The sequence below is a fragment of the Leptonychotes weddellii genome, chromosome 1 (genome assembly GCF_054177405.1).
Source record: "Leptonychotes weddellii isolate Sample4059 chromosome 1, ASM5417740v2, whole genome shotgun sequence".
Lineage (NCBI taxonomy): Eukaryota > Metazoa > Chordata > Mammalia > Carnivora > Phocidae > Leptonychotes > Leptonychotes weddellii.
The window spans coordinates 39,162,033-39,188,555 of NC_138369.1; the positions used below are offsets into that span (position 1 = coordinate 39,162,033).

General features: G+C 40.4%; 1 protein-coding gene across 1 annotated transcript in view; it reads left to right on the top strand.

Annotated features, from left to right (window-relative positions):
• The first annotated feature begins 13,395 nt into the window (after nucleotides 1-13,395).
• The window catches only part of LRRN1 (leucine rich repeat neuronal 1), a 43,382-nt gene continuing 30,254 nt past the window's right edge, over nucleotides 13,396-26,523 (top strand). The window contains exon 1 of the mRNA XM_006735640.3: nucleotides 13,396-13,860. The gene's annotated coding sequence lies outside the window, so the exon portion shown is untranslated. The remainder of the gene's footprint in view (nucleotides 13,861-26,523) is intronic.

Consider the following 26,523-nt stretch of genomic DNA (forward strand, 5'->3'; position numbering starts at 1 on the left):
ACATTATATGTTAATAAATATATATATATATATATATATATGTATGTGTAAAAGAAAAAGGAAATATAGGCTCATAAATACAGAGGGAGGAAAAAAAAAGACTCTGGCAGTCCCATGAGCCAAACCAGAAAAGCAGCACACGACTATCACTTAATATGATTTATATCTGTCTTAGTGTGCTACGTGTTATATTTGTATCTTTCACAGCCCAGTGCCTTTTACAGAGTAGATGTCACACATTTTAGTTGAATAAATGAATAATTTAATTTGAAGACTGCTGCTCATGTTCTGCCAAAACTTATCCTCCCTTGTTTTAAACACAATTAAAACACAATAAGAGGTTATTTCTAATGTTTTATTTTCAGGGTGGGAGAAGGGCAGGGAGGGTTCTACAGAATGTTTATAATTGCTAAAAGAGCTAATGAGACCTCAGGCTGTATTAAAACTAAACTGGGACGAATTGGTCCTATTAACAGATTTTATATCCCTTACTGGACAGTCTCTCTACCTCTGAGGAATTTAATTCCCTTCATTCAAAATGAGGAACTCTGCCCTGGGATGCAGCTGTGATGTGCAAAGAGATCTGGAGTGGGTTTTCAGAGAGCAGCTGAAAACTTGGCCCTAGCTCTCCAGAGCTTTTAATACAGCCTGAGGTCTCATTAGCTCTTTTAGCAATTATAAACATTCTGTAGAACCTTCCCTGCCCTTCTCCCACCCTGAAAATAAAACATTAGAAATCACCTCTTATAATCTATGGACACAAACTCAGGAATATCCTTCAAGCATCAGAAGGGAATGGTTCTAATAATGTGATTTGAGTAGATCTCTCCAATCTGGTTTAGGGGTGATCCCAATGACCTGGTGATGAGCCATCTCTCAGAATCTATGGTGCCTTTAGCCACAAGAGCATGTGGCCTGGCTGATTCAATTATCAGGAGAAGAGACCTAATGTGAAGACCATTACAGCCATAGCGCAACAATATATGTCAAGGATGCTGAATGAACATTTGGTAAGAAATCAGTGACAGACATTGCCTGATTTGAAAGATATGGAGAGAAGCTGGAAAAAGAGAGATGGAAAATTAATACAGGGAGAGTCAAGCTAGCTAATAATGGGTGACATTTTCTCTTCTAAATGGTACTTTTAAAGAAATCTCTTTGGATTTCCTAAAGGAGCAGACCCACTAACCTATTATGTTAATAGAAAATTCAAAATTACAAAGAAGTTTATCTCCATTTGGCTAATGTGGGTTGTATGTGCTCGCTTGTTGCTGCTTATAAACTCTAGGACGCACAGCGTTAGCTTTGACATTTAAACTGTGTTTTCTCAGACTCACGGGCACAAAGGGATTTCTGCCTACTTAGCATGGCAAGGTTTACATGTGTCCTCTCCTGCCACCTTTGCCTTCCATTATATTTGCACATTGCAAGCAAATCACACAGGTAAAGGGATTAAAATGCAATAATTTAGGTAAGGGGGAGGCTTCAAAAAGATTTGATCTGAGTGAGATCCTTTTATCTATATAAGAATAACATTTATGGTGGTAGACTTGCAGTTTAAAATGCAGGTAAAGGGCGCCTGGGTAGCTCAGTTGGTTAAGCATCTGCCGTCAGCTCAGGTCATGATCCCAGGGTCCTGGGATCGAGTTCCACATCGGGCTCTCTGCTCAGTGGGGAATCTGCTTCTCCCTCTCCCTCTACTCCTTCCCCCCTGCTCATGCTCTCAATCTCTCTCTCTCTCTCTCAAATAAATAAATAAAATCTTTTTTAAAATAAAATAAAATGCAGGTAAAAATAAACGCAGCATTTGCTGCTTATTTTATCCCCCGGACATTACAAACCAACCTCAGCACTTTGTGTTCCCAAGATTTGACCATGCTATGAAACTTTTAGGAGACACCCAAAATGTAAAAGGATCATGCTTACACTCAGGGAGTTTTACAATTTTGTTAGTAACTTGGAACACACCCAGTGGAAACATTTAAAGAGCATTTCCAGGACAATACACAAAGCATAAATGATGCAAAGCTAATGTAGACAACCATGTATATAAGCAACTTCTTATTTTTAAACCAGTACCATATGTTTTCTTATGCAAAAATAGAATTTTTTTTTTTTAATTTTTGTTCTTCTTCTCTGTGCCAGGCACTTGTACACATATTATTCCATTTAACCTGTTCAAACACTCAGGGCATAGGAATCCTTGCTTCTCTAGAGGAATGAGCTATGGTTCAGAGAGGTAATTTGTCGAGGGTCATCACAATAGTGAGAGCTAGGGCCAAGTTTTCAGCTGCTCTCTGAAAACCCACTCCAGATCTCTTTGCACATCACAGCTGCATCCCAGGGCAGAGTTCCTCATTTTGAATGAAGGGAATTAAATTCCTCAGAGGTAGAGAGACCGTCCAGTAAGGGATATAAAACCTGTTAATAGGACCAATTCGTCCCAGTTTAGTTAGAACCTTCCTGGTTTAAGCACCAAAATACCACATCCTGAGAAATAACTCAGTCATAGTTTAAAACAGAAAATTGTGTGCACCCAGCAAGCCCTCAGTCCCAGGCAAACTACGATCATTGTTTACTCTCCCTGTGGTGTCCCCATACATATAGGGACACAGTCAATCCTAGTATCTGCTTATTTAATATCATTCCCCTATGTCGTCACCAGAGCCCATATCAGGTCCTCTAGTGAATGCTCAGAGCCAAAAACAGCCCCTAGAATATGGTAGAAACCTAACAAATATTTGTTAAATCAGTGTCCATGTTTGTCTAGTCTCTCAGTTCATAGGCCACAGTGTTTTGCATGTATGTAGTCAATGCACATACAGATTCGAATCAAATACAGGTGAAATCAGTCCCTAATGAATTGCAAGAGTGATCTTAAAGAGTTAAAGAAGACTCAGGGGAAGAGGGATGATCCATCTCTATGTCTCAGTGATGGTGGAGGATGGTGGATTGATTGCACATTTATGAATACCACATCTCTCTCCTCTGGAGAATCAACTGGTGGAGCCACTTTTTCTCTCCTGGGCAGTAGCCTCCCCAGATCCTGGGCAGTAGCCTCCCCAGATCACTAGCTAAAGAAGAAAAAACTTCTTTAAACACCTCTACTTTAATCTTGGAAATGCATAGAATCAAGGAATTTTAGCCCTAGAGAGAATCTTACAAAAATCTAGTTTGGTAGTTTTCTAACTTTGGTCTGCAGGGGCCTTGGGGTCCTATTTAGTGAATGACCAGCCAACAAGGCCCCATCATCATCAAGGAACAGTGACAGGTGAAGGTTGAGTAGGGGCTCTGGCCATCTTAAAGGAGCACTGGTGGCAGATGCTGTGAGTTTGCCCACCCAGCACCCAGTTGAACCCCTTTCTAAAGATGGCTTCCTGTCCTAAACAAGGCCTGGGTTCAGTCAAGCAACACATCGTTACAAGCGAACTACATGCCACAGGCAGGGGATTCAGATCTGGCAAGGACCATGGCAGCAACTTAGGGAGGGCTGTGTAGTTTCTAGATTCCAAACCATAGTGTGGTAGGGATCAAGATGGACAACATTGACAATGGTGCTTCCACTAGAATAGGTGCCTGGTGGTAGGACATGTTCTCTCGTGCTTTGTTCTTGGATGTGCAACATCCATGCCCTTCTCTCCAGCTCTTCCAAAGACCCAAAGACTCACTAGTACTTTTTAGTAAATCTCTTCCTATCCAAACTCCCTAAAGTAGGTTTGGTTGTTGTAACCAAGAGCCTGGACAAATTTGCTTTTATGTCCTCATGTGGTGTTTCCTTATGTCATGTGTTTCCTTAATTTAACTAAAGAATTCTGGGGGGAAATTCTGTGGTTTTCACACACTTTACCAGTAACCTCATTTTACATATAAAGAAACTGGGGTTCAGAGAAGTGAAACTGTTACTGGTAAAGCTGAGTCTAGAACTTAATTCTCTCTATAGGCTCATCAAGTGATGTTCCAGGAGTGACCAGTACTGGTCCTTGGCAAACTACATCCCATAGGATTGCTTAGCCCTTAGGAATCAACTAGGTGGCCCATGGCTGGCCCTTCATGCATACCTGTCCAAAAGCTCTAGTGTTACAAATTGAAATTTCATTGCTTTTTACATTTCAACAATTTTCATATCCCTTGCTACTGACTTTCAAATCTTATTATTTTGTGAATGTGACTGTTATTCTAATAAAATCTGAGCAATGTTCCTCATGTTCTTCCTTTCTGAAAGTATTAAGATATTTGGGGACAGTTCCTGGAACACTATTTCAGTCTGTTCTATTTTTTTAATTTTAAAAATGTTTTCCCAACAGGTGTTTCTATGTCAATATGATTAAAATGATATGGGCCTTTCAGATTATATTATTATAGCATAGATAGGTTTGGACAGTATAGATTACACCATAGCTAAGAGAAAAAGCTCTAGTATCTGGGGCAAGTTATCTAAGATCTTTGTTAAGATCTCAATTTTACCTTATCTAAAACAAAAACAAAAACAAGAGTGATAATCATAACTATCTATCCATGGTATTGTAAGAATTACATGGGACTCATGTAAGAATTGCACCCTGTAGCTACATTTGTGGTGAGCATAGCAAAATATATAGAGTTGTTGAATCACTATGTCGTACACCTGTAATTAATGTAACAGTGTGCGTTAACTATACTTCAATAAAAAAAATTGTACCAGCCTAGCATATAATACATGCTTAATAAGAGTTAGCTGCCATATTTATTATTATTGTCTCCTGACTTTCAATCCCAGACTCCTTAGAGACTTCGAGAGAAACTGTCCTATAGGACATTGAGCCATTGTCCCAAGGTCTACTGGTACCTGTTTTCTGCCCAGAAATGAGGGGGAAGAGAGCAGATACAGGTAGTCAGTGCACTCTACATTAGACACCACCCACATCATGAAGGCTGTCACAATCTGTGGAAACCTACCTCTCAAAGATCCTTCCACTATTGTGGCATCATGAAAATATAGTCTACATATCCTGTAGTTTCCATAGTGCTTCCTTGAACAGTTGATTTGATCCAAAAACAACTCTATGAGGAGGCAAGCAGGACTTTACTCTTTACTCTGACTTTCCAGGGAGCACATTAAAGCTAAGAGGCAGCTGTGACATACTGAGAGGGACATGACTGGTCAACGGTACACTCATATCTTCTGACTTTGGCCCAGGACTCTAGAGAGATTTGTACACATATAATGCGTGAATGACATATTCGAATAGCCAATTCTGAATCAATTTATAAATCATAGGTTGCACACTCAAAACCATGAGGTGGATAACATAAGTGTGTCAATCAAGCTGGGTGTAAGGCAGTAGGTACAGTGTGACTGAATCGTCTAAAAGTTCCTACCTTCCTAAAGGGATTTGTCTTCAAGAGATTTTAATGTGAATGTGCAGACCAACTGGGACACTCACACACTGCTGGTAGGAATGAAAAATGGTACCACCACCTTGGAAAGCAGTTTGGCAGTTTCTTAAGAAGTAAAACATATACCTACCATATGATACAATCATTTCATTTACCCAAGAGAAATGAAAGCATATATCAAGCCAAAGACTTGAACACAAATACCCAAAGCAGCTTTATATGTAACAGGCAAAATCTGGAACAACACAAATGCCCATCAATGGTGAATTAATAAACATATGGTGGTATATCTATACAATGGAGTTCTATTCAGCAATAAAAAACAATACAACATGGATGAATCTCAAAATAATCATGCAAAATGAAAGAAATTCTAGAAAATACTTATTCATCTACAGTGACAGAAAGCAAGTGAGTTTACTGAGTTGAGGGATGGGCAGCAAAGAAAAGGGCATGGTGGGTAGGAGGGAATTAAATACAAAAAGGCACAAAGAATCCTTTGAGGATGATGGATATGTTCATTATCTTGATTGTGATGATGGTTTCAGAGGGCTATATGGTCAAAATTGTATATTTTAGATATGTGTAATTTATTCTATGGCAATTGTAAAAGTTTGCTAGGACAACTGTAACAAAGTACTACAAACTGAGAAGCTTAAAGAAGAGAAATTTATTTTCTCATTGTTTTGAACACTAAGTTGGAGATCAAGGTGTCACCAGGGTTGGTTCCTTCTGAGGGCAATGAGGAAGCATCTGTGCCATGCCTCGCTGCTAGCTTCTGGCAGTTTGCCAGAAATCTTTGGTTTGTTCCTTGGTTTGTAAGGCATCACCCTGATCTCTGCTTTTGTTTTCACATGGTGTTCTGTGTGTGTGTGTGTCCAAATTTCCCCTTTTTTATATAGATACCAGTCATAATAGATTGGAGCCCACCCAACTCCAGTAGGACTCATCTTAGCAATTATATCTGCAATGACCCTATTTCCAAATAAAGTTGCATTCTGAAGTACTAGGGTTAGGACTTTAACATATGAATTTGTGGGAGACACAAGTCAACTCATACCAGCAATTACACTTAAATAAAACTATTTATGAAAAAAACTACCAAAACAATTAAACCCAAATTCAACTGTCAATTTTATGTAATAATTGAATTTTTTTCTTTCTTTTTTCTAAAATTAAATCATCTCTTGAAGTGTGAATATGGTACTGATTGCCCAATCGCTCTCTCTCTCTCTCTTCCATTTTTTTACATGCTTAGACTACTCCATATTATGAGGTGACTCAGTTTTTTATCCTTTTTTTCTCCCATCACCTTTAACTCATGAAATTTCTGTGGACCCTTCTTTCTTAAAATGTGCTGAGACATCATCTGGCCTTCACTGGTGAGAAGACATCATTTATACATCAAAACCACTCTGTTTTTTTCTCATTAGCTCCAAATACTTCAAGTGGCACTGCTTGGCATCAACATAATCATAAACACAAATGTAGAATGCTGCCACTAGATATCATTTCTCTGCATTCAATTATAAGAAAGTCACTCAGATATTCAGAATATGCTTATATTTATTTTTCATATTATTATTGTACTTAGAACAAATATGAATTTCTTATAGCAGCATAGCAGACTCTTGAGAGTATATCCACAAACTTCTGGAAAGTCTGAGGATCCCAGGGAAGGTTACACTAATATTAGAAAAAGATTCCTGATCTGAAAATCTATAGAACTAGATTTTAAGCTTGGTGCTCCTATTAACCAGCACTATGACTTTGAGTAACAGTTTAAATCCACTCAAATTTCCCAGATGCTCTCAAGTACATGGAAGTGTTGGTGTTTTTGAGACTTGGATTTGCTCATCTGTAAAATGAAAGGGTTGAGCCAGATTATCTCTCAGGTTTTTTCAGTCCTCAATTCCAATGGTATTTGCTAAAATGAAGTGCAGTATGGACTTTCTTCTCATGACTAGCGTAAGTCACCATTTATACAGCACATATCTTTCTGCAGCTTTTCGTTCTCCCAGAGTCACAAAACTCAAAACCAAAGTCCCTTTTCCAAAAGACAGCATGCATTCAGTGCAAGGTTTTGGACAAGGATACAAAGCCAAGGGCACAATGTGAATCAAATTTAAGAGAATAAGGATTCCAACAGATGATTAGTCTGGTAGATGGGTACTTAGTTATCCATGAAAATGGAATTTGGGCAATGCTTCACTCAGAAGAGACTGTTAACATGCTCAAAGATAAAAAGTGTGAGCATCTCTATTATAAAAATAAAATGAAATGCAGACAAAATGCAGACAAACCTGACAGAGGAAGGTGTTAGATGAAATGTAGGGAAAATTCTGTGAGCTTCAGTGTTTCTGCAGAATGTATATAAACTGGTTGTACTTACTCTACCTGCCAATCTCTCTTTTATAGCCTGGTAGGCCCCTAGGACCAAAAGTAAATGTGGATATTAAATTTATGATAATAGGGGCACTGAATTCCAGCGCAATAGTCTCTAAGCATTTTCTTATGAGGAACGATTCTGAACTACCTTAAAGTTTTATGATTACTGAAAGAAAAAGGGTATTACTGAAAGAAAAAGGAGTATAAGCCGCTGGTGAGGCAGGTAATGGTCTTCCTCTCCCTGCTGGAGGTCTCTAGGAACTTCAGAAAGGTAATATGTGACAATATTCAAGTTGGCAATCACCCAAGAACAGTTTTAAAAGGAACTGATATTTGGAAAGCCCTGCCTAGTAGTTGTTTCAAGTATATTTTGTTTGCTGTAATGATAGCCTCGTACTTGCCATATGACTCTGATCCAGTCATTTCCTCCCTCCTAGTTTATCAGACTTGTGACTCGGACTAAGTAAGATGAGAGTCTGCAGTAGGAGAGATTGCTATATTGCTAACATATGTAGCTATATTTTTAATATAGATCATTATATGTTGCAAGATTTCTTCCTCACCCTTTTAGACACATACCTGGTCTACAATTCCCATGTTCCCTTGCTATATTATATGCAGCCTTTCCTCGGGAGTTCTTGCTAACAGAATGTGGGTGGAGGCGATGTAAGCCATTATCTAGACAGGTCCATAAAATTTGCCCTTTTGGTCCTTTCTTCTTTCTCTCTTTCCCCAGCCTCTATGTGAAGGGAAAGAAGTCTGTGGAAATAGAAGAGGAAGAACCAACAGATGGAAGCAGCCTAGGCCCTGAATGACCATGAGGAGTCCACTCAGCGAGGAACACACTCCCTTACACGAGTACAAAAAGATTTGCCTTATTTAAACCACCAGGGTTCTTTGGTTGATTAAGCTAGCAGTCTATTAACTAATTTGTTACTATTTGGTGAATGTTTGTTATATGCTAGGCACATACACATCTCTTTAATTCTCATAAACCCCATGATATAGGTACTGTTATAAACACAGAGCTTAACTTGTTCAAATTCATACAGCTGTGTCGAGCTGGCGTATAAACCTCAGAAGCACAAATCAAGAGTCCTAGCTTATAACCATTGTACTATAGTGCCTATCTCAATAGAGGAAACATTACTAAGTGTGTACCTGGCACAAAGTACTTAATTTATGTTAGCTATTATTATACAGGGAAAAGAGAAATCAAAATGGAGAGCAAATAATTGAAAACAAAGAAACTTGATTCTAAAATCCTCTTATCAACTAAAATCTTTACAATATAAAAGCAAAAAAGCTAAATGACCTTTTATTTTTTAGTAAGGCCTGGCTGTCTAAAGGTAAATAGTAATAAAAATGGAAAAAATTGAATGTTAAATTGCTAATCCAAACTATTGTGTATGTATCTATAGCTCAGTAACCAAACTGGGCATTTCTAACATGTATGTTTATTATAATATGTCATAGAAAATAACTGATAAAGCCCTTATTTCTCATCAACAGAAGATTGTGGAATTATATAGTCATTAAGCATTATAGTTTCAAAGACTTTTCTTAATGATATGAAGAAAATGCTTGTGCTATAATGTGCTCCAATTACATAAAGACATTCATTTATTTATTCAATTCAGTGATTCAAAAATGTTTCATGAGTACTTAACACATGCTGAATGCTGGGCTAGGAGTTAGCCCTCTGGTCTCTGCCTTCCAATAATATATATAGTCTAGCTTTTTAGTATAGGCTTTGTCAACAGACTGGCAGAGTTCTTTCTAGGGCTTCGTTCCTTATCTATAAAATAAGGTTAAATTAGATCATTGTCAAGGGCTCTGCAGCAATTAAGTTCTGCGAGTGAAAACAAGATACTTGATCCATCAGGCATACCGTACCATACACTTATTAATGTGAGTTCCATTTAAGACAAAGAGCCATCTTGGTCTGCCTGGACTGAGGTGTTTCCCGAGATGTGAGACTTTGGGGACTACATCCTGGACAGTCCCAGGGAAACTGAGATGGTTGGTACCTTAGTTTCATGCCAAATTATCAGACTTTAAATAATTTAAATTACAGAAACCTCAATTTTGTGTTGTGTTGGAATGATTTTGTGTTGGAATGAGTTGGTATACGTGTAGAACAAAACTGGAAGAATAGGAATTACATATGTGTAGTAAACCCACTCAACTGTCAAAAATTTTTAGAGAAAGAGGGGCACCTGGATGACTCAGTCAAGCACCCAACTCTTGATTTCAGCTCAGGTCATGATCTCAGGGCCCTGGGATCAAGCCTCGAGTTGGGCTCCAAGCTCAGTGTGGAGTCTGCTTGGGATTCTCTCTCTCCCTCCGCCCCTCCCCCTGCTCATTCACACTCTCTCTCTCTCTCTCTCTAAAATAAAAAAATCTTAAAAAAATTTTTTAGAGAAACAACACATTTGGTATGAAATTTAACAATAATCACAACAGTCACATAATTATGAGCTGTAAAGTCATTATCCTCTAAGAGATTGGTGGTGTGTGTTTTAAAACTATAATATTAATTCAGAGGCTGTAAAGAACACTGACTACCAGCACTCTATTAATATTTCAATTAGAGAGAGACATATTTTCAACTTTTAAAAATTGTGGTTTTAAATGGCATATTATAATTTTATTCTCAAAATACAGATGTTCTTTTAAAGATTATTCTAGTATGATCACCATCTACAGTTTCATTTTTCTTTTTTTCCCCTCATTTACCACAGAGATCAGTACAATTAGGCTAATACCAATTATAATGTTTCTTCAAACCAAAGCTAAAGAACCTCAAGGGGATGTTGGGGGAACCCGGAGGGATTTGTAGTGTCTCAACATGGCCAGCTCCAGGGCCAAGAACTCCTCCTTACATCAGTAGTAAGAGCCAGCTCTCTTGGGAACTCATAGGCCCTTCTATCCATTTCCACTGTCCTCCAAAGCCTCCAAGGTCTTCTACAATGCCCCAAATAAGTAAGTATTAAGATAAAGTCTTTTTCCACTAATAAACTTAGGACCCCAGGACTGGGTGAACTCACTAGGAGTAATTCAGATAAACTTCTAAAAAAGAAATAACTGAGTTTGGTTTAGTTATCCTGGTCCATTGATTGGGTGTTTCCTCTTCATCCACCCCAATGACAAAGGGCTTTTAAGTGTCTATAGGTAAAATAATCCTGAAACCTTTTACAGAGTCACTAAATGGCAGTTTCTAAAATTTGGATCAGTTAACCATTCAGGCAATTTATTAAATTTCCAACCACTAGACTAAATTTCAGATTCCTTTGTAATTGCTATGCCTACATTTGTCCTCTTCTGTCCCACAGCAATCTTTCCAACACAAAACATTCCCCATCCTTTTGCCCAAGTCCCCTCCCCATCTCTGACACAAGCATTTCTTCATAATGATAATACTCTGGAGCCAAGTAAATGCACTGGTCAAGTAGAAATAGGCAGAGCTTCTATTCTTACTCTTGCCTTGGGGAAGAAGGAAATAAGTTTAAGTAAATGAGATGCTGATTTTAAAAGAAATGAACTGAATAGTTGGGAGACAAGTCTGTTTCTCTCATTGTTGGTGCTAATGCCTTTAAAATATTCTGTCACCTGTGTCACTTTTGTGAATTAATTATTCCACCTGTCTGACCTGATGTTTGGCTTCAGTTTTTACTACCTGGCTAATAATGCCTACTGCTTACATTTGTTGATTACTTACTATATACCAAGAACTGCACTAAGCATTTTATGCACTTACTCTTTCTCAGTCAGCATAACCCTTTGGGATAGGTATTGTTATTAACCCCACTTTACAGCCAAGGAACCTAAGGCTCCCCCAGAAGGACACATCTCATAAATTGCAGTGCTGAGATTTAAAGCAGTGTTGGCCTCACACGCTGGTGCCTGATTTGGTTTCTTCTTAGCTGGGCTTCATACCATTCTCATGAAGTCTCTTCCAAAACCCAGAGGCTGTTATCAGTCTTGCCTCCTAGAAAGATAATTCTCCACACCATTAATTGCTTCAACTGCCCCCCACGACATACCTCTGTAAAGCCCCACTATGCAGGGTACAGCGTCAGCTCCCCTCCTTTCCCAGAAAAATAGGTTGGAAAACCTAAAGGGGACTCCCTAAGAAAACTGTGTTCTATCTTTCCCTGATCATCCAAGTTCCATATTTTCACCAGAGGCATGCCTTCTTTCAGACAAACTCTAACTTGCATATAATCAGTATGAGAAAGGGAAAAGAGACAAAAATATGAATCTTGGGAAAGTTTCTAGACTCCACTTGCTTAGAAAGTTCTTAAATCTTACTTATTTACAGGCAGTACCCTCCTACCCTAGTTGCAATGGGCCTTTTTTTCATAGCTGTTCTACTCTTCACTTACCTTCTATCCTAAACCCTAACATCTCCTTTCCCTAGAGCTGTGACCCACTGGTATCTCCATGATAGTTTCCAAAATAACATAAAGAGATGAACATTAGTAGCATCAGTATTTATCAGACATCTATGAAGGACATCAAGAAATGCTATAGAGACCAACATAGAAGTTACTGTTATTAAATTTACACTATGTTGTCAAGGAATTCAAAAGATGATTCTGTAATAATGTATCCTTCCAAATTCTCCAAAAGTTCTAAGCTTGGACATCATGAGGAAATGTCACCACATTCTTGCCCGAAGCTGTTCAGTAATGAGGGGTTAATAATTGTCTAGCAGATTCCCCAGTGAAAAGTACCAAAGGCTTCTTTCTCTCCAGCCTGGTTCTAAGCTGGTCACTGGAAGTTGAGATTCAGGTTCATGTGCGGTTTCCAAAAACCCATTTCCACTTCTTGCTCTCAGACACCCCCCACTTTGAATAGACTGCATTCCCAACCTTCCGGTTGTCTGAACACACTTTCACACCTAACAAATCGGAAAGGTGTAATTACAAAGTTTCGGAATTGTTTTTCTGAAGCCTCCCTAAATCAGAAGTGGCTTCACCATTCATTTAAGTGTCCGCAAATACTACTTCCCACGACAAGGGCACGAGCCAGTTCCACAGCCACCTAAACATGCAAACACACAGCCCAAGTAATCACCATGAGTGCAGCATTGGTGGAATAGTGGTGAGCAGAGCTGCTTTCCAAGTAATCGCCATGCATTTTAAGAGGAAGGTCAGATTTCATACTGAAACTTGGCTCTCTTGGGTTGATTTTTGCCTGATTCTCAGCCTCCGAGCCCAAGTTCTACGTTGCGCAGATTGGGCCCCATTGTACCTAGCCGGCCCTCCTAACAAGGGCTCTTTTTTTTTTTTTTTTTTTAATGTCTTTTGCTAAGAAACGACAGTATGCTTTGCCTCCCTGACCCAGCCGCAGCCTGTCGTCCCCCAGACAAAAAGCGGCGGCCCACTGCTCCCTGCAGCGGTCGCGGAGGCGGCGCAGGACGGCAGGGCCACCCGAGACCCGTGGCGCTGCGCCTTTGTTGGGCGGGCTACAGATGGTGCCCCAGCACCGGGCTGAGCCGGGGGCTGGAGGCCGGGAGGGGGAGGCCAGGAAGGGGGTCGGGAGGGAGGGGAGGAGACCGCGAAGCAGCCAATCGGCGCGCAGCCCATCAGCTGACCGCTTTTGCTTACACCAGGTGCACGCCGGCTGCGGGGAGCACAAAGCGGGGCGCACCGAGGGCGCCGGCAGCGAGCCGGGGAGCTAGGCGAGGCCCGTGCGCCAGCGCCCGCAGCGCCCTCCGGTTGGGGAGAGGGGCTGGTGGCGTTAGCCCAGGCGTTGGAATCCGCGCGGTGGCATCCCTAGTTGCCCCGGGTGCCTTCCTCGGGACCTGGCCGCTCTCTGCCTCGCCCTCTGCACGCCACTTCTCCAACCTTCCTTCCCAATCCTGCCTGCCTCTGCCCCGACCCCCGAGAGTCGGATTGAACCCAGGCCCGCGCAGCAGCTGTTGCTCGTGTCGTTGCCTCTCCTCCTGTCTTGGTGCTCTGCTGGGAACCCCCCAAGGAGCCAGTGCGCGCTGCGGGCTGGCAGGGAGGCTCCCCCAGCCGGTCGTCCTCCTCCTGCTGCCGCCGCGGGTCCGTGCGCACCCCACACCCCCGCCAGCCGGGCCTCGGGGTAAGTGCGCTCGCCTAGCCGGGCGGTGGCGGGAGGTTTGGGCGGCAACTAGGGGAAGTCGAGGCAAACTTGGCGGCGTGGCGGGCCTGAGAGGGTTTGGGGAACCGCGGGATAAGATTGCGGGCCTACGGGGGACGAGGGGGCGCGGCTCACGGAGCTGGGGAAAATGACCAAGTCGGGGAAACGGAATCTAGTAACCCTCTCCCTACCCTCTCACCACCCCGCTCCCAAAAAACCCTCCACAGTGGTGCGGTACGGCGATAGTTCGGAATGAAGGCCAGACAGAAATGGGCAAAAGGCAGTGACAGGAGGCAAGCCCGCTGAATTTCAGGGATCAAAGCGGGGGAGGGTGGTGCCCGGGGATCCAAAGGAAGGAGGCGCTGCTGGAATGTGAACGGGTAAGGCAGCCGGGGCCGGAGAAGAGCGGGTAAAGGGGTCTGGGGAGTTGGAAAGAGAACCAAGAGATGGGAAAGGAAGGTGGCAGGTAGTGGGAAGAGATAAGAGGAAGGATGTCTTGGCGGTGGCCTTGTTGATAAAGGGGCAAGGGACGCAATTCACGAAGCATTGAGTGTAATAAAGTCAGAGCATTCGGAAGAATCTACTCAACTGTCGGGCAGTGTAAATGGGGAAAAGACCTCACCCTACACGTTTTGAGTCCAGGAGTAGCAGTCTCAGGAGGCTTGTCAGGGAAGCCTCCGACCGCTCCAGGAACTGAGCCGGTGCTGAGTTCCCGGCTCGGCCGGGGTCGGAGCAAGGAAAGTTTGCCAGCGAGTGTCGTTCGTGCTACGTGTAGAGGGGTGTGGGCAGCCCCCGACTCGGCGTTTCTCGGGGCCCTGTCAAGACCGCTTCCCGCGGCAGGAGTCCCCTGCCTTGGCAGGCTGGGGTGCTGTAGAAAGATCCAACCACGGGAGCGGAGCCACGCACGCAGGACTGGTGGAAAACCCGTCCCGGGACCCTTGCGAAGGAGTCGAGGTAGATACGCGGAGTGGGAGACTCGGCGGTGGTACCTATTCTGGGAGAGGGGGATCTTGTCTGTTGGGTTCACCGCTGTAGCCCCAGGGACCAGTACAGTGCCTGGCAGTGAATGAATGAATGAATGAATGAATGAATGAATGAATGAGGGGGTGTGAATAGTTTTGAGGCATTTGAACTACACAGGCAAAGGTCAAGAGTCCAAGAAAATGGATCCTTCCCTAAATCTTATGTCACCATTAGCATGTTCATTTCCAGACCTACATAATAAAGGAAAAGCCAGATTAAGTGAGGGAACAGGTATTGCTGATTTGGGCTTTTGCTTGTAGGATTTTCTGAAAGACAGTATGTTGTTCTGTTTTGCAGTATGCTTTGCCGCCAGGGTCTAAATAATATAATATATGCTCATTACTTTCTTTTTAAGAGCTAGGACTAGAGATGTTGAAAGTTCAGGAAGACACTTTGATCAGTATAAGTCTAGAGTAAAAGTGGTGTTGTTGGCTCCTTGGCCATGTGTGTCCCAAAGTCTCTGATTTGCATGCAAATGTGAGCGAATCCTGGCAGATGTCTGGCCTCATCCATTCACATGAAGGAATTTGAAAAGACAAGGAGTCTTTAGTTAACAATAGACCTTAAGAAAATGGAATAATGGCGCAGTGTGAGTTTTTCTGTTTAGGAATTCCATGGCTTGCTGACACCTTTATTCAAGAGCCAAATTCTCTGAGTGCTATTGTGTTGAAAGCTCAAAGTACCACTTGCTCTTTACCTGGCTGAGTATTTTTGTGCAACATTCAAGCAGGATGTTCTGAGCTGGATAGTGAGGAAAATGTTTATATGAAGCAGGCAGTAACTTTAATCCATTTCTAGTGGTTTGAGGTGATTACTGAATTGACCTTTTAACTTTTAGAGTTTCTTTTCTTTGTCTTTTAGTAATTTTACCCCCTTCTCACCTTTTCTCTCCATCCTCAGAGACAGACAAATGGGAAAAATAGTTGTAGTTGACTGACATGAAGAATGTTTACTATTAGATCAAAATTATTTTAGTTGTTAAGGCAAACTTGTAGAACTGAAGGTGATGAAACCATCATGTTCCTAGTCACCTGAGGGGTTTTCAGGTCACAGGACCAAACAATGAATGGGAGGCAGTCATGCATTGGACCCCAACCTAGGGAAATTTCTGCCTTGTCTAACATTAGCTAATAGACCACTGTGCAGCTCACCTCCTGGAGTAGTGTGACCACCAAACAAAAGGCCGGTGGTGTGGGCTGCACGTAAGCCCTGGGATTATACCTACTGACAAGCCAGCCCCCTTGGCCTCTTCTTTTGTCAGTCTGAAACACTGTTGAAGGGAAAAAGAACCTATTCACTAAACAGTGCTTGCCCCTGTATTCTATATACTCACTGAAAGGGACGGTAAAATACCACTCCCCCCCACCCAAAAGACAACATTGTTTTGAGCGCTTGGTGTTTGCAGGGGAGGGGTGCACAACAGATGTTAGTCTGCTATTTTATGTGTTTCCTTTAAGTTATTTTTGCTGGTTCAGTGACTTTTACACATAAGGCAGTATTTTCCCAGGAGGGGAGAGATGAATTGAGTCAAATTTCAGTAAGAAAATGTTATAGCCAAGATTACATTTGTGTCTTAAAGCTATCAAGAAGTCAGAAAGTAACAAATCATTATAATAATAGTGACTGAAGCCTGAGATTCTGTCCTCATTATGGACTTGAGGGTTAACTATAAAATAGTTGACTTTTCTAAACTAGGATATAAACGATTTTACTGTTAAGTATCTAGGTATTGTTGAAACAAATCAGATAACTTTAAAATGACCACAGCCTCACATTTGTGAGAACTTTGGCTATTATCCTGCCTATGTGAAATCTTTATTCTGCAATTCTAATAAAAGGGAAGATTAGAGCTCATTCCTTGGTAAATAAAAGTAATAAAGTACTTACTCGTTTAAAAAAATCACTGTGCTAAATAAAATCTTGGACCAGATCTAACTGCAGACTCTGGTCCTGAACGATAATACGCATAGCTCTGGATAGTATCTGGAATTCAAAAAAAGCAAGGGAAAACTCAGCCATTGATCTCTCTCCGGTTAGGCCCTGCTAAGGCTAGTTTCTTGACCTGAATTGCTGGAGCAATTACCATATATCCTAAAGCAGTGACACTCATGGGAACAAACTGGTAGGTACTAAAGAAAATCTGCCTCTATAGAGTTACATTGCTACTTTCCAAGCCAGTTGGGTATGACTATAAATAAACAGAATGGTGGGCTTTTTATGCCACCATAAATAAGCCATACACCATAAATAAAATATAGTAAATTATAGGATCTGCCTGTCACTTTTTACTAGCCTTTCATAATGCTTTCTTAAAATTTATTTTCAGCTACAAAATAATAGTTCTTTGAATGATTCACTTGAACACTAACATAAGGTTGCTTAAATATTATATTTAATTTTTCAAAACTATTATGCTGAATACCTATTTGGGGTTAAGCCAGTCAGGAGATAAAGCAAATTCCATTTTAGAATCATATTTTGGCTTCTGGGAACAATGGAAGTTTCTTTGACTCATGAATAGAGCTTTGATTAATATTTTATTCAGGGTGAGAATATAATTATATAGATGAAGTCAGGAAAACATGTATCCACTCTTGTTTTTGGCTTAAAGTATAGAATGGAGACAAAAGTTAAAGCCAATCTGTAAAATTCAATAGTTACTGTCCAAGGGAACCATTCGCTCTACAAATCTTAACTGAAGTTTGTTTTCTAAATTTTTTGTTTTAACATATTGCCATCTGCCTACTTTATATAGATATATTACAGGGTATGGCCTCCAAAGCTTAAAACATAGACAAATGCATAATAAATAGTTGACATTGCATTTATAATACATGATAAAATAATATAGTATATATTTCCAGACCTATGGCACCTATAGAACTGTTATGCATATTATTCAATAATTAAAATATATGCTATTTTATGTAACACTTTTTTCAAGAGAAACATTTGGGTTATATATTATTTTATTTTTTACTCTTCGGGTATTTTCAAAAGGTCTAGCAAAGGTAGGATATTATTAGCAATTTTACTCATTATTTGGTTGGTAAGGAAGCTACTATCCACTCCTAGCTGGGTTATCTTAGATGTTTCATAACCCTGCCAGCCCTCAGTTTTCTCATTTGTAACCTGATAGTGTTGAGTGAATAGAGCTGGAAGGACTAACTTACTCAGTGAAACTGCTATAGGGTTTGTGGAAGCCATGCTTCCAATACCATAACTAACAAATATTTAACTTGGTTGGAACTATTATACTTACTGAAAATCATCCCTGACATGCAAAGAAACTAAGCTTAAACTTTCAGTGATGCACAACGAAGTTCCATCAACTCGGACTTGAGAGTCTTCTCGGAAGATGCTGCTGCATCTACTTACAACATGGTTTTGAAAGCTATGGAATGAAACTGCTTTTACAGTGGCTTATTGCCTTCCATTTACGCTCCTTATGGCAAAGGGGTTGGGATGTTATTTGAAAGCTCTGATTAATATAAATGAGTTGTAATTTTCTGACCCAGCCATCCTACCTCACATCTATTATACCACCGGCAGACATGTGGACTCCACAGCTGTCCCCTCATTTGTGTATGAAACAGACACACTGGTGGCATGTTTTGGTTCCCATAGTTACAATAACAATGTACATGTGACATGACATCCATCTACGTGAAAGTTTTTGTATTTTGTAGAATGAGGAGTGAAGGACAACTACGTAAAGTTTGGGGGATACGTAAATTAATGTGCCACTGTTTTCTGGAGCCACCATTTCAATCATGAGAGGAGAGCTGTCCCTCAGTGGTGTCCAGGAAAGGGCAATTGCAAGACTGGCTCACAAAGATTTCCAAGGGAGGCATTTCCAAAAATGCCTAACCTCTATAGGAGGATGCCCATTAAATATTCATTTCAAAATATTTGCTCTTCCTATTTATGACTGCCCTTTGTGAGATAATGTATTAGCATAGTCATTTTCAATTCATACAGGAAGAAAAGACAGCACCAGTATTAGCATACATCTCACTAAGACCTAGGAGACAAAAAATCAGTTTGCACTATTAAGCAGTAAGCACAAAGAGAGAATCTTCATTTAGGAACACTAAAAAGCTTTGCAAAGAAAGAAAGGTTGCTTAGTTGGTTTCATGCCTATAATTTTCCCCTCTAGAAAAAATGTTAGCATGGCAATAAAGAAGATCATTAACCTGCATTGTTATTTCACAATAGTAATAAGTCTTAATTTGCATCCATAATAATCACTGTAATCAAGTAGGAAGGGAGTACAGGGAGTCAGGAAGGCACAGGCTCATTTCCCAGCTCTGACACTAATGACTGAATGTGTGACCTTCTAGATGTCCTGCAACCCTCCTGGTGCTTCATGTCCCTAACTGAGTTGTTTTAAAAGATGCAGGAATGCTAGATGTGTCTAGCATCACCACTGCGAAGAATTTTATTTCTGCCCTAAATGCCACAATGGGATGGAGAGCTAAAGGTCTGGGGAACGTAGCCATGATGCTCTTTTCTGCAAGGTATTTTTTCTGGTTCCTAATACCACAGCTAAGAAAATTTTTTGTTCTTTTAAATATTTTCTCCCCCTAATGTGACAGTTCCCTATGACTTCACCTGGGCCTTCTTGAGGGAAATAATTTTACCTGGGATACAGAAAGCTGTTTATGATCTTGGAACACTTGTTCACCCAATGAATATATACTGAGCTCCAGCTGTGTGCCAGGCATTATAGGAGGTACTAAAACCAAAAGAAATTAGCTTGATATTTCTGCAGCTTGTACATTAAATCCATCAGAAGCATTTTCTTTCCATCAGTCATGTATTCTACAAATATTTATGGAGTGAAAAAGGCACTCTGCTGGATCAAGCACAGGGGTTTTCAACTGGGGGTGATTTTGCTCCCACCCCGGAGAAACTTGGCAATATTTGGAGACATTTCTGGCAGTTGTCACAACTGAAGGTGGAGGATGCTACTGGCATCTAGTGGGTAGAAGCCAGGGATGCTGATAAACATCCTACAATGCATATGATAGTTCCCCCACAACAAATAATTATTTGGTCCAGTGTTAATAGTATCAAGGTTTGGAGAAACCCTGCTCTAAAAGACATTGGCTCTGCCCTCACGGAGTTAAAGCCCATTGGGGTCACAGAAAGGGGAGTGTATTCTGTGTATTCTGATGGCGAAAGTGTGAGCTACAAAAGTATAGAAGCAGGAGCCTTAATTCAGATTTTGGCCATCAGCAAAGTCTTTTAAAAACCTTATGGTTAATTCACAGAATAGGCTTTCACCTGGAACACAAGTGTTGGGCAGGAGACAATTTTAAATCTAGTCTCATTGAACACAAATGAGTGGGATGGTTGCTTACAAGAGGGTAGACCCCTCTAAACTGGTTAGAATTCAGTGTCTTGAGCAAGCAGGAAAGGAAGCTAGAAACAGAATGAAAGTCAGTTGTAAGAAACCTATAACAGCACATGCTGCATTAAGAGAAGATGGGCTTCATTGACAAAGAAAGTGAATAGTGCCTCATATTTTAGAACTTCCCATTTTGCAGAGTTCTTAAATATGTATTTCATTTGACCTGTAACATTCTGAGACACCAAGTATCATTCTTTCTCTCTTTTTTCAATAACTAAGGAACCCAGAGCCATGGACAGGTTCAGTGTGACCTTGGACAAGTCACTTAATAAATTTCTAAGGTTGCGCTGTAAAAGAAGAAGGGTTGCAACTCTCACTTTTCTAGCATAAGGTGAATTTACATAAGGTCATACATCTAGCCTAAGACTGGATCTGGGATGAGACCCGAGGCTCCCTGCTTGCTGATTCCTGGACTGTGTGATAGAACAGGTAATATGACAGTGACTCAGCACTCTAGCGTTTGGGCTACCAAGGAGAGGGAGGATCTAGGATGTATCAATTAAAATGTATCATGCAGGGAAATTTAAGCTGGGTTTCCCAGACACCTAAGGACTAACCAGACTTTCTCTCTAATATCTTACCTTAAGTTGACCTTAGAAGCTTAAAAAAAAAAATACTTGTGACAAGCTGGGAAGAAAGGTTCATAGGAGAGTGATGGCTAGATTAAGAAAATGAGCTATCCCAGAACATTGGAAGAACTGAGAGTGTTCTGCCTACAAAAGAAAAGCAATAGTGGCATGGTTTTCTGGTTGTGTTTGGCAGGGGTATTTTAACTTTGTGTGTATGTACACACACACATGTGCACACACATACACAAACGGGAGACAGATTCCATACTGACAAGTTTATGTTTTTGTTTTCAATAATAAGACTTGTTCATCAAAATGAGTTTTGTAAAAAGCCTTGTCTCAAGGTCTTAAAGATCTAATTTTGCACTTCTCTGTGATGGCGTAATGTTTGCTTGTGAGAAGCAAGACTGAGAAGCTGCATGACCACTCAAGGTTCTTTTCATTTTCACAATTCTCTGATTTCCAAGATCATGATACATAGGACTTCAGCCCATGTCCTGAGAGTTTCCAGAACACTGATGGAATCCATAGTAACTCATCCAGCCATGATAGAACCACTGAAGACACTGGAGTGGCAATTAACTGGATTTCTCTGCTTGTTCTTCCAGCTCATTATGGTTCTATGCAGTGAGGACTACATGTAAGGTTTAAAACCCCCAAAGGACTAGTTAGTTCTACTATGTCCTTTGGGGGCAACCCGTCTCTGGAATCCCAGCCAACATCCTCACATACTCGCAAACTCATCATTTCTCACCTGGGAGACCAGGTTAAAAGAAAAAAACAAAAACTTGAGTTTCTTCAAAGTCATCTGAAAGAAAAACACAAAGTATGTGGGCAAATGCTGGTGAGATATTTTTCTCTTCATGCATGAAGGATAGCACTGTCAAAACAGAACCCTAGAAAAGAAGCTTACAAATGGCTTTACCTTCAGGAGGACAATGGAGTGAGAGATTCATTCCATGGAAAAGAGATGCCTTAGTAATTAGGAGGAAAATATTACATAGGGCTCCTGAATTATATCCCCAGAGCCCTGCTATATTACCTAATATAGAGTGCAGTAGCAGTAGGAGAAAGGTAATGATATCTAACATTGTTTGCCTTTCCACTGTGCCAGGAACCATCCCATGCATCTTATATGCATTAATTCATTTAATCCTTGCAAAAACTCTTTAATATGTACACCCACTTTACAGTGCAGGAAACTAAGGCACAAAACAAGGAACTTGTGCAAGGTCATACAACTAGTGTGTACTCAAGAAATGTTTGTCAAATGAATGAATGAATATACATCTGTTTTAGAGGAGAGAGTCTTTTATGTGAGTTCTCAGTTTATAGCAGTCCTGCTTTCTAGGCAGGGCATTTGCAAGAACTGGCTCTGTGACTGTGGATGACAGTTTCAGAGCTCGTAAGTGGCAGAGCAAGGATGTGAACTTGGGTCTATCTGACTCTGAACTTTCACTGTTAAAACACTGGGCTATGTTTCTTCATCTTTAATTGCAGCTATAAAACAAAAGAATTGGACTAGACTAGCTCTTATAGCCCTTCTGGCCCTAAAATTTCTGTAATTCCACTATTAAAGTGAGGTTTATATAAAATAAAACACAATGCATTTTATTTAAATTTTGAAATCTACCTTGGTATTTTTATTTAACCAATCATCATTGAATTAGTCTTTAAATTTATATTGGCATTATTAACAGCATATTTTTTAAAGATTTATTTATTTATTTGAGAGAGAGAACGGGGGGAGGGGCAGAGGGAGAGAGTTGCAAGTGGACTCCCTGCTGAGCACAGAGCCCAACGCAGGGGCTCAATACCACTATTCCAAGACCATGACCTGAGCCAAAATCAAGAGTCGGATGCCCAACCAACTGAACCACCCAGGCGCCTCATTAACAGCATATTTTTAAATCATATTTAAGATTAAAAATTTTTTAATGAATAGAAATGCATAAAGATTGCATTCTTCTAACCATTACCATCACATTGCATCGTGTTATATCATCATTGTCTAAATTTAGGTTTCTAAAAACTGAAAAGCACCTTTCTGTTACACAGAAAAAAGAAGTAAAATATTAATTTTGAGAAAAGTTAGTATCTTTGATATTTGCAGAATTTAGATTGCTGACTCTTAATGAAAAGTATTGAATGATACAAGAGCTTAAAACTGCTAGCAATATTAAAAACTACTTGAGTTTGCTTCTAAAGATTGTTTTGCTTTAAGGGACCTTTCTGACATGCAAGTGATACATCAGAATAATGTGAGTCACTACCATAGTGTTATAGGATGTATAGCCCAAGGCAGGGCAAAAAGAGTGGATAACTAGACAGGACTCAGAATTGGGAGGAATTAGTTCCAAAACTGCATCTTTGCTGTGTGGTCTGGAGTGATTTCACTGAACCTCAGTATCCTCATCTGTAAAATAGAGTTAATAATAGAACCTGCCTTATAGAATCACTGGACGTGTTCAATGAGATCATGCATTTACAGCCCTTTGCACAGTTCCTGGACCAAGGTAAGTACTTTGTAAATAGGACCAATTAGTAGAAGTCGTATTACATTGAAATCTGACCTTTCTGAATGTATGCTGTCTGCATTCCAAGGATGCTCACTCAGAGGAAAGTGGAGGGATTTTAAGAGACGACAAGATTCAGACTAGATGTTTGTGAAGTCAGTAATTCACATGGTTGTCACCTTTGTGGTGGACCCCAAGAGAAATTTCAATTTGCCCATTCAAGAAATCTTAAGTCAGCTGATGTGCTTTAAAAGAAAAGCCAGACAGATGAATACATTCCAGCCCTTTTTTTTTGTTTCTATGTTATGTTCTGTATCCACTCTCCCTTTTCTCACTCTGGAAGTATTACAGTGCCTCTAAGTTGTAATTCATATAATCACATTTTCTAACCAGAGAACAGATTTGGTTCAGAGCTACCATTCCTCAAACAGGAACTAAATTCAAGACATTGTCAAAACTAGCAGACCCAAAAGCTTCAACGCTGAGGGATCCAGTAATAAAGTTGTTGGAGCCTGTAAAACTCTTAGAACAATGGTTAGCATCTTGTAAGTGCTCAATAAATCATGCTGCTACCATTGTTATTATTGATTCTTGGTATCATCATCTTCATAACATCACTGTTTTGCTGGACCAAACTGCAAGCCTCCTGGTTGGGACCAGATTAGAACCCAGTGCAGTGTAACCAAAAGTCCTTTTGGCAGCAGGGTCAATTACAAAGCAAGAGAAGGTCACCAGGCAAGCTAAATCGGGTAACCCTTAAGGAGACTTAGCCTCTACCCTGTTACAGCTAGCAGATTTTCATATACACATGAAGGAGAGCATTGAGAATATGTATTAACTGTCTCATTATTCTTTGAATTCTTTTGGAGCTGGAAATAATAGTTATTTACAAAGAACTTCATTTTCATTGTCTTGTTTAATCTTCCTAGTCAAAGTTCCCCAATTGACAGGGGAGTGCATTTACAGGTAATTGGAGATATCTATACTTTTAGCTCTTGGGGACAGCTAGTACAACCACCAAGCTAGTCATCTCTGGCAACTCTTGTAGGCCAATAAATACCATTTTCTAAGTGTGCTGAGAGAAGTACACAGCAACTCTGGGAGGTATTATCCCCACTTTAAAGATGAAAAAACCTGAGACAAGGAATTGGCCCAATATTTTAGAGCTAATAAGTATATAGGACCAGGTACTTGCTCTGGTTTTTCTCCAGGCTGAGTTAGTCACAGTGTCCTTGATTTTCCCACATTTGCTTGTTCTCACTTCAAGTATAGGATGTGTTATCTTCATTCAGGATTATGTATTTTCATCTCCTTAATAATACCACCAACACCAGCTCCGTGAGGGAACACTATGACTTACTTAGACTTGGATCCTTGGCACCTAGAAGAACACTTGGCACATGAATAGGCATTTAGCAAATAGTCAGTGAATGAAAGAGGAAAGGGATTTTCATATCCTATTTCATTTTGTCATACTGCTTTTTCTAAAAATTTTTTACAAAATTATTTCCTATATAGTTTGGTAGAAATGAGTAGATTATAAACCTGTATTATATCAGAGATGTACTGCATTACTATTTTAGAGAGGTTATTACAGAAAGTTGAACTCATTTGGGGATGCTTTTATGATATTAATGCCAAGGAGGTGTTATTAATCAAAAAGTATTCATTAAATGCATGTAGAATATCAAGTGCTATTACAAGGGTGTTGTGGGGGATGAAAAAAATGTACATGGTGTTACTTCCATCCCAAATGTGTTTTGAGACTCACTGGGGGGAGAGAATGAATAGAAACAAGACAGAAAATAATTAAGTGATCATCTATGGAAATTCCACAACAAAAAAGAAAGAAAACAGAGCTCAAATGAGATGGGTCTGGGTATGAATCTCAACTCTATTACATGCTAGCTGTGTGATCTTAGCCAAAAGACTCAATTTTTTTGACCCCCAAGCTCTCTTATCTATAGAATGGGGGAATAATATGAACCCACAGAGTTGCTATGAGAATATGTGGGAAAGCACTTGAGACAGTGCTTAGAACATGACAGTTAATTCATTTCAGTCATTTGGCAGATATCAACACCACCACCTCTGTGCAGATCTTTTTCTGTGAGCTGGTGGTACAGTGGCAAGCAAAACAGATGAAATGTGGTCCATTCCCATGTGGGGCTTGCCATCTGATGGGGGTAACAGCATTAATCCAATTACCACACAAGTAAATGTGGAACTATGACTGTGTTAAGTCCAGTGAAAGAGAAGTACACAAGGCCAGAAGAGAATAATTACATGGAGGATTCTAAGAGAAATCCTTCCTAAGGAAGTGACATTTCATCAAAATCTCAAGTTATAAGTGAGCTGCTCAGGCATGGGGAGTGCAAGAGAAGACCTTTGCCAGCCAAGCCCTGGCCATTGGAAGGAGCTTGATGGGTTTGAGGAACAGAGAGAAGACCAGTGTGGCTTCATCTCAAACCTTCCTTTGCCCCTTCCTCCAAGGTGTACTTGGAGTTCAGAGAAAACAGAATTGCTAGTTAGTATGAAGTTCCACAAAAGGAGAGTGTGCATTATGCATGGGAGGGATGGGATGTGTTGAATCTAGTCATTGAAGGGGGAAGATGACAGAAGGCTTGAATGTCTGGAGAAACGAATCACATAAGCAAGGTTTCAGGGGCCTTGGCTGGTTGGGTGGCAAGCTAGTGCCTGGAATGTTTGGAGTGGCACATGCCAAGCTCCAAGAGCTAAAGGGCACATGAGGAAGAAAATCTCTCCTTCATTTTCTGTGTGACTCTTAGATATAATGTATGTGAAAGTGACACATAAGGTCTAGTAATTTAGTTTACCTTCTTTTATTATTTGCTTTCTATTGCCTATTCCCCCCCTTGTAATACATCTCCCTTTTATTGTAGATGAACCCCTGATTAAGGTACTGGCTAATTGATATAGCACATCACTTGTCTTGCCCACAGACATAATTTTTTTTAGTACTAGTTTGGGGATATCTTTAAAAAATCCCTCTTGCAAGGGGAACCCTCCTACAGTGTTGGTGGGAATGCAAGCTGGTGCAGCCACTCTGGAAAACAGTATGGAGGTTCCTCAAAAAGTTGAAAATAGAGCTACCATATGA